Here is a 9128-nt window from a genome sequence, read left to right on the forward strand (position 1 = left end):
AACAAGCTTTTTTTTTTTTTTTTTCCAAAGTTAATTTGAGTTAAAAATCGGACAAGAAGTAACAAGTAACGTTCAATGACTTGACAGGACGGGCTCTGGTACATGTCACCTGCAGGACATAGCTCTGCATCCATGCCCAGGAGTAGGCACAGCCCACATTCCTTCTGCAGTGCCACAATCCCAGCCTTTCTGCAACATCCATCCACAGTTTGGGGTGTGGATGCAGGTGTGTAGATGGTCTCAGCTGTGGCTTGAGTCTGGCAATGTGCATCTCTGAGCACACCATGCCCCATGATGACCCCGGCCAGCACATCTCACACTGCTCTGCATGACTGTAGAGCAATGGGGAGAAGAGGTGCTAGCACAGCCCTGCATTTGTCACTGTTTCCCAGGTCTTATTCTGGCTTGATGCAGGCTGGCTCTGATAGCTGCCCTGCAGTGGAGCAGTGTCTGGCCTTGCAAAGGCATTGCAAAAGGCAGACAGGGACGGTGGCTGAGATTGATGATCCTTATTGGTCCCTTCCAACTCGGGATATTCTGTGATTCTATGAGTAGGGAAAGGTGTGGCAGCCAGACAGGGTGCTCAATTCAAGCTAGCAAAGTCTGAGATGGGATGGGACACACCAGGAGGAGAAAGAGAATGACTCAGGCATGAAATTAGGTATTTCCTGCCCACCAAAACTGTGCCTGAGCATCATTGCCTCTCACGTAGAGACTCACATAGAGACTCGGGGCTGAGAAGTAATGGTTGACAAAGGGAATCAGATGATGTGTTTTGTGGATGGAAAAGGTGGATGTGCAAGAATCCCCACACCTTTGTTTCAGCTGGCAGGGATGTTCGCACTGTGTGTCTGGGTCTAGTGCAATGCAACGGCTCTGTGCTGCTCCGAGGCATAGAATCATAGAATCATTAAGGTTGGATAAGACCTACAAGATCATCTGGTCCAACCATCACCCTACTACTAATGTCACCCACTAAACCATGTCCCTAAGCACCACATCCAACCTTGAACACCCCCAGGGATGGTGACTCCACCACCTCCCTGGGCAACCCATTCCAATGCCCTTTTTGAGAAAAAATGTCTCCATATTTCCAACCTGAACCTCCCCTGGCACAACTTGAGGCCATTCCCTATCACTAGTTACCCGCGAGAAGAGGCTGACCCCCAGCTCCCCACAACTTCCTTTCAGCGAGTTAGGAGAGAGCAATGAGGTCTCCCCTGAGCCTTCTCTTCTCCAGACTAAACAACCCCAGTTCCCTCAGCCGCTCCTCATAGGACTTGGATTCCAGGCCCTTCACCAGCTTCGTAGCCCTTCTTCTCTGGATGCGCTCCAGGGCCTCGATGTCCTTCTTGTAGTGAGGGGCCCAAAACTGAACACAGTATTGGGGTGCGACCTCCCCAGAGCAGAGTATAGAGGGATGATCACCTTCCTGGTCCTGCTGGCTCCTGCTGGCTCCTGATAGAAGCCAGGATACTGACCAGGATCCCCGGTCTCTGCTGTCACTGGCCACCCCTGGTCCCAAGCCACTTCAGTGCAAGGGGTCATCCCAGGACAATCCTTGTGCAAAGAAGGGAGGTTCCATGCCACCATGCGACTGCCATTCCTGGTGCATATAACTGGCCCAATCACATGAAGCTCTCCCTTGCGTGGGCTGTCCACTCAGTATTCTGTCTCGTTATCCCATGCCCCTGACAGCTGCCTGCCCCCATGCTAATGATGTGAAGACTTTGTGCAGGTTTGTCCTCCTTCCCATGCCACCCTGGCTCTTCACCTGGCCTTGCAGAGCACTGCATATCTGGTGCAGGTTGATATACTACCTCAAAATGGGGGCATGTGGAGGAGCCAGGCTGGCTGGCAAGCACATTGTCTCTTCTTCATCTGTGCAATTTCAGCTCTGCTCCCAAATAATGAGAACAATTGCACAGTCAGCCCAAGCAAACACAATGAGCAGATGCTAGTGTCAGTTTTGCAGATGACAAATTACTGTGGCCCTGCCAGAAGCAACACCACAGAGGAGGTACCAGAGGAAAGGCAGCAAGACAGCAGTCTTGTTGGGAGGGCTGGAAACCAGATTGGCATCCCTCAGTCTCATGCTGAAAGGAGCAACTGGCACAAGTTCCTGTGCAGGCCAGGCCATCATGGTTGAGTCCTACCTATACATAACAGGCCATTCCTATCTCTGTAGCAGTCTTGTATATACTTGGAAGCTACCAGGAATATAAAGAGAAGCTGTTAGCACATCCCTCTCATTTTCATACCTTCTAGGCTAAACAACCGAGGCTAACTCAGGCTTTCACCATAAGCTGATTTGCCTAAACCTCTCTCAGCACTCTCTTGAAGCTCAAACTCCTGGCTGGACACCAAACCCCAGAAGAGGAACCAGCACTACCCAGCAGCAGATCAGGCATCTGAACCAGATCAGGCGTCTTGAAGACTTTGTGCCCATTTACACATCATTGCATGACACTTGCTTTTATATGGCAGCTGGTCACTGCAGAGCAGTGTTCTGTTTGGGATGCAGCATTTGCCCAGTGCTCCTCCTACTGTTCTCACTAGGATTAGCTTTCCTGCTCCAGGTTTCATGCTTTGTACGTTTTTCTTAAACAAAGAGGGTCAATAACTTCCAGCATTCATGGGCTTCATGCCCATTGTACTACTGGATTCTTTTGCTATCAATACACTTGTCAAACCCTTTTTTCACTTTACCAGGCTCTTAGCTTCAATGCCTTCATGTGGTATAAATGATCTGGGACGGGTGTGAGCAGTAACTTTATTAATCAGGGATTGTCATACTGTATCAATACACAGGACACCCACATCTCAAACACCATACACTGATTATTCAATCTTAAAGTAGTAGAAAAAAATGACCAGCTGCAAAAGATAATAAGGATTTACAGTGACACAAATGATGCAGTGCATATGCATAGCAGCAAACAATTATTAACTGTCTCTTACAATAGAAACTGGGAAGGACCAAAAGAAATAATTGGGCAGCTGGTCTAAAACCAACAGAATAAATTACTTTTCACATTGCACATAATTATATAACAAAACTCTTAACTTCACAATACCCTGTGATAATCAGAAGTATTAATGTCTTTTCTTGGACATCAGTGAACTCCCCCCAGACCAATTATGGTAAAAAATACCATCACCAAATGAAGAAAAAAGAAAAAGGAGGATCAGGAGTTATTAGTGACTAGCAGAGGAACTTTCCACATTTCATAAAGATTATAGTCTCGAAGAGTTAGTACCTACAACCTGGTGATGAATCTAGGCCAATTCCTTGGCTGAAGACAATAGGGGAATTTCCTGTAGCAGCTTTATAGAAAATATATATGATATATTGTATCTTTGCTCCCCATTAGTATTACAAGGGAAAAAGCAGTTAATTCTTCCTCTGTGAGAGGGAAATAAGGTTCAGCAGCCAGCACATGGACATGGCTGAATCGATATGAATGAACCCTCATAACATACCTTGGATATCATCTTCCAGTAAACAGGAGGTAAGACAACAGCTAATGCAGAACATTAGCAAGGTTAATGTTGGTGACAACATGTGGTAGACAGTCAGGGGCAAGGGGGGATGGTCAGCAGCTGGAACAGGGTGACCATCTGGGAGATGGAGTCTGGGTGTCCAGGGTGGATTTCATCCTTCCTCTAGGCCAGACTGCAGCTGTTTGACAGATGGTGCTCATCTGGAAAAGGCCACCCAGAATCACAGCAGCAGTTACCAGGTGTCTCCATAGATGTAATCATGCCTGATGTGAGCCTTGCTCTGGTCATAGCTGTCCATGGGATGCTCTAGAACAGGGAGCTGGAGCAAACAGGATTTCAGTCCTAGGCAGCACCATACTGGCACTCTCTGGAGGCAAACAGGCAGAATAGCTGCTGCATGGATCTGCTTTGTCAGAGATAGGACGAAGGACATGGAGTCTTTCAAAGACATTCATAAACTTGGTGTTTCTTGGAATAATTGCACAAGTGTGATGTCCCAGGAAATGAACAGTCACAGAAGTCCAGGACCCCCAGGTCAGGAGCCAGCTATCACAGGTCACATCATGTTAATTTCTTTCATAAATATGTCAACACTCACCTTATGCTAGTTGAAAAGTGACTAAGGTTTAGATTAGGGACATAAAATGCATTCATCTTCTGTGGGTTTCTTTTAATCAATAACATTTAATATGCTACAAAGTATGGGCAGTTTCCGCACAGACATATCATAAATCTAAGGCTTTCCTAACTTTCACGGACCATGGATACAGGTAAAATTGGGAATTATACATTGGGAACCCTTATCAGTGTATTCAGTGTTGAGCAGAAAAAGATGACAGGAAGGTGACATGATGAAGGTACGGCAGGCTCCTGCAGTCAGGGTCAGGACATTCCCTTGCAACTGGCATCTCTCCCAGAGTCTCACATTTGCCTCAGTGACCACCAAAATTAAAGACTAATATGGTGTACATTTAAAGGCTCACAGAGACAGGTAGTCTGAGAAACTCTCTTTTCTCTGGAAGAACCTCATACAGCCTGGACGTCTGCAAAGCAGGCTGAGGTGCTTGGGGCACAGGATAGAGCAAGCACAGAGGCAGTGGAGCCATCTCTACCACAGCAAGGTCACACAGCCAGTGCAGTCATGCAGTCAATGTAGCACATGTGCTCCTTTCCCACATGCAGATTTTGCTCCCAGGCCGACTTCTACTAGTGAACAGGGGTGCAACACAACAATGCATAACAAATGCAGACAGGTGAGAGGGATGGTTGGTGGGCAGAGCACCCTCCAGGAGCTGGCCAAGGGTGAGTCAGCTGGCCCAACAGGGTTTACAATGCTTCTTCTGGCAGGCAGGGAGAGGAACAGAGGCAAACTTAAGCTGCAGACCTGCATTCCAGGCTGTAGAGGTGAGGACAGGATCTTGAGCCTACTGCCAGATTTCCCCACTGAATTCAAAATGCAAGGCATTGAGAATCATGTAATGCAATTTAGATGTCTTAGTTCCCAATTTGTGATTGCAAATTGAATTTTACCTGGCCAAAAACCCAAACACTCAAATGGTAATAAAATACATGTGAAGAATTTGCACTCTCAGTGTTTAGTATTTATAGACTGAACAGATATAAATGTTCTCCCCTGCTCCCAAAGCACAGCATACTTCTCCCTCCGCAGAATCATGGGATTTGTCCCTGATGCAGCATAAGAAAGGGTGGTGTGGCACTGGAGGGAGGTGGTTGCTAAGCTCCCATTATTGCCTGGAGTGGCACAGCATGTCCTTTCCTTTTGTCCACGACAACTGATCTGGCCATATGAAGCCTGGGAATTTCACTCAGCCAACAGTGGTGGCCAAGGATGGTCAGACATAAACTTCCACTGATCACCGAATGATTCTCCTCCTTCTGTGTGAGCAATAGAGTTCCAGCCTGGAGTGTAGGGAAAGGACACAGAAACCCACTCCCCTGAAAGCAGCTTCAGGGTAGGGGATGCAGAATAAACTGCCCTATAGCTCTAATGAGCGCCTGATTTTGCCATCAAAGAGCAGCATTAGCCATTGATACTTTATACCTACGGTGCTGGGCTTTCCAAACACTGTCTTTTGAAAATTATCACATTATTTTCATCCAAACATACCTGTGACACAGTGAAAACTCAATAACCAAAGTTATTAAGAAGGTATTCTTTATTACAACACTGTGTGTGGGGGGGATCGCTCCGCCTAACACACACACCAAGGGTTACTGCCAGGATGCTTATATTAATGGATATATATATATTCATCTCACTTCCCTGTAAGTCTCTTGCATATTCTTTAGGTATCTGAAGAATCGTTAACATAGGTTCCCGCTCCTATTCACATGTGCGCTAGAGTCCTCGGGTGGTCATCCAGCGTACTCTGGTGGTCTTTTGATGAAGGCCAGAACTCTTCCTCACTGATAAACTTCTGACCCTTCCTTTCTCTTACAGACTTCAGCAGTCCAAGCCAATTCTTGCTGGTTCTATTATCTGTGTGTATGAAGTCTTTTCTTCCCTAATCTTTTAGGGTCATCCCATCCTCGTACTCCCTGACTCAGTCCTGTCCTTGTGGTTGATATACAACATACTCCTTGTGTTAGCTAAAACAGAATCACAGAATCATCTACATTGGAAGAGACCTCCAAGATCACCTAGTCCAGCCTCTGACCTAACACTAACAAGTCCTCCACTGAGCCATATCACTAAGCTCTGCAAACCTGCAAAATCGACATGTTTTCCCTTGTTCCCTGTTTCACCTGTGCAGGCTAGATCAATTATGTGTAAACCAGGGAGCAAGCAAGTAACTACTGTAGCTGTGCAAGCAAACTGTGCAACTCATTAGCAACTAGACAACAGGCCGGTGTTCAAGTCTGTGCTCCAAAGGCTGTGAGACATGCTGCTTATGTGTAGAAAGAACATACAGGGAAATGTTCAGTACAGCATTCAAATATATATATGCATCAGGAAGCAAAGTCATGGTGCTGATAACAATTGGAGGTGATGTTACTGTAAGTAACATAACTAATCCACTGAAATGCAAGCAAAACAAATGATAGAGGTCAATCAGCAAGAACAACAACAAGAAAAGCATGGTATGAAGATCATAGAATCATAGAATGGTTTGGGTTGGAAGCAACCTTAAAGATCTTAGAATATATCATTAAGGTTGGATAAGACCTCCAAGATCATCTGGTCCAACCATCACCCTACTACTAATGTCACCCACTAAACCATGTCCCTAAGCACCACGTCCAACCTTGAACACCCCCAGGGATGGTGACTCCACCACCTCCCTGGGCAACCCATTCCAACGCCTGACTGCTCTTTTTGAGAAAAAGTCTCCTCATTTCCAACCTGAACCTCCCCTGGCACAACTTGAGGCCGTTCCCTCTAGTCCTATCACTAGTTACCCATGAGAAGACGCCAACCCCCAGCTCCCCACAACTTCCTTTCAGTAAGTTGGAGAGAGCAATAAGGTCTCCCCTGAGCCTCCTCTTCTCCAGACTAAACAACCCCAGTTCCCTCAGCTGCTCCTCACAGGACTTGGGTTCCAGGCCCATCACCAGTTTTGTAACCTTTCTCTGGACACGCTCCAGGGCCTCGATGTCCTTCTTGAAGTGAGGGGCCCAAAACTGAACACAGTATTTGAGGTGCAGCCTCCCTTGAGCTGAACATAGGGGGATGATCATCTCCCTGGTCCTGCTGGCTACACTATTCCCGATACAAGCCAGGATGCCATTGGCCTTCTTGGCCACCTGGGCACACTGCGGCTCATGTTCAGGCAAGTGTTGACCAACAACCCCAGATCCTTTTCCTCTGCACAGCTTTCCAGCCACTCTGCCCCGAGCCTGTAGTGTCACGTCGGGTTGTTTTGGCCAATGTGCAGGACCAGGCACTTAGACATGTTGAACCTCATCCCATTGGCTTCTGAACTAGATCACCTAGTTCCAGCCATCCACTATATCAGGTTGCTCAAAGCCCCATCCAGCCTGGCCTTAACAACTTCTGGGGATGGAGCATGCACGGCTTCTCTGAGCAACCTGTTCCAGTGCCTCACCACCTTAAGAGTACAGAATTTCTTCCTTATATGTGACCAAAATCTACCCTCTTTCAGTTTAAAGCCATGACTCCTTGTCCTATCACTACACTCCCCGATAAAGAGTCCCTCCTCAGCTTTCCTGTAGCCCCCCTTTAGGTACTGGAAGACTGCTGCTTCTGGTCTTCCTATTGCCTTCTCTTCTCCAGGCTGAACAACCCCAACTCCCTCAGCCTGTCTTTGTAGGAGAGGTGCTCCATCCCCTTGATAAACTTTGTGGCCCTCTGCGTTTGTTCTAATACTTCCATGCCCTTCTTGTTCTGGGGGCCCCAGAGCTGAATATGGCACTCTAGGCAGGGTCTCACAAGAGCAGCATAGACGGGAAAAATCACCTCCCTCGCCCTGCTGGCCACACTTCTTTTGGTGCAGCCCAGGATATGGTTGGCTTTCTGGGCTGCAAGTGCACATTACTGGCTCATGTTGAGCTTCTTGTCAACCAGCACCCCCAGGTCCTTCTCAGCAGAGTCGCTCTCAATCCATTCTCCATCCAGACTAGTATTTGTGCTTGGGATTGCCCCAGCCCAGATGTAGGACCCTGCACTTGGCCTTGTTGAACCTCCTGAGGTTTGCACACGCCCACCTCTCAAGCCTGTACGGGTCCCTCTGGGCTCCTTGTTCATCCATGCAGGCCTCCTGGCGTTTTTGCCTGACTTCCTCTTTGTTGGGATGCATCACTCCTGAGCTTGGAAGAGGTGGTCCTTGAATATTAACCAGCTTTCTTGGGCCCCTCTTCCCTCCAGGGCTTTGTCACATGGTACCCTACCAAGCAGATCCCTGAAGAGGCCAAAATCTGCTCTCCTGAAGGCCAGGGTAGCGAGCTTGCTGTGCTCCCTCCTTGCTACCTCTGAATCCAAAACTGCACCGTGTCATGGTCACTGCATCTAAAGCTGCCCTTGAGCTTCACATTCCCCACCACCTCCTCCTTGTTGGTGAGAATGAGATCCAGCATAGCACCTCTGCTTATTGGCTCCTCTATCGCTTGGAGAAGGAAGTTATCACCAGTGCATTGCAGGAACCTGCTGGATTGCCTATGCCCTGCTGTGTTGTCCCTCCAACAGATATCGAGGTGTTTAAAGACCCCCATGAGAACCAGGGCTTGTGAATGTGAGGCTGCTTCTATCTGTCTACAGAGGACCTCATCTGCTCGGTCTTCTTGATCATGTGATCTGTAGCACACTCCCACTATAATGTCCTCTGTCCCTGCTTTCCCTTACCCATAAACTCTGTCAGCTCCTCATTTGCCCCCAGGCGGAGCTCCATGCACTCCAGCTGCTGATTGACATAGAGGGCTACACCTCCTCCTCGCCTCCCCTGCCTGTCCTTCCTAAACAGCCTGTATCCTTCCATTCCAACATTCCAGTCACAAGAGCCATCCCACCACATCTCCATAATGCCAGTTAGGCCATAGCCCTGCAGGCATGCATGCATCTCTAACTCTTCACAGAATCACAGAATCACAGAACCATCTAGGTTGGAAGAGACCTCCAAGATTACCTAGTCCAGCCTCTGACCTAACAC

General features: G+C 47.8%; 1 long non-coding RNA gene across 1 annotated transcript; it reads left to right on the plus strand.

Annotated features, from left to right (window-relative positions):
- Positions 1-426: 426 nt before the first annotated feature.
- On the plus strand, positions 427-6754 carry LOC121068235. The gene is made up of 3 exons (XR_005818735.1): positions 427-438; positions 892-915; positions 6680-6754. It is a non-coding gene; the product is annotated as an uncharacterized LOC121068235 (long non-coding RNA).
- The last annotated feature ends 2374 nt before the right edge of the window (positions 6755-9128 follow it).

This window comes from Cygnus olor, chromosome 3 (genome assembly GCF_009769625.2).
Source record: "Cygnus olor isolate bCygOlo1 chromosome 3, bCygOlo1.pri.v2, whole genome shotgun sequence".
Taxonomy (NCBI): Eukaryota; Metazoa; Chordata; class Aves; order Anseriformes; family Anatidae; genus Cygnus; species Cygnus olor.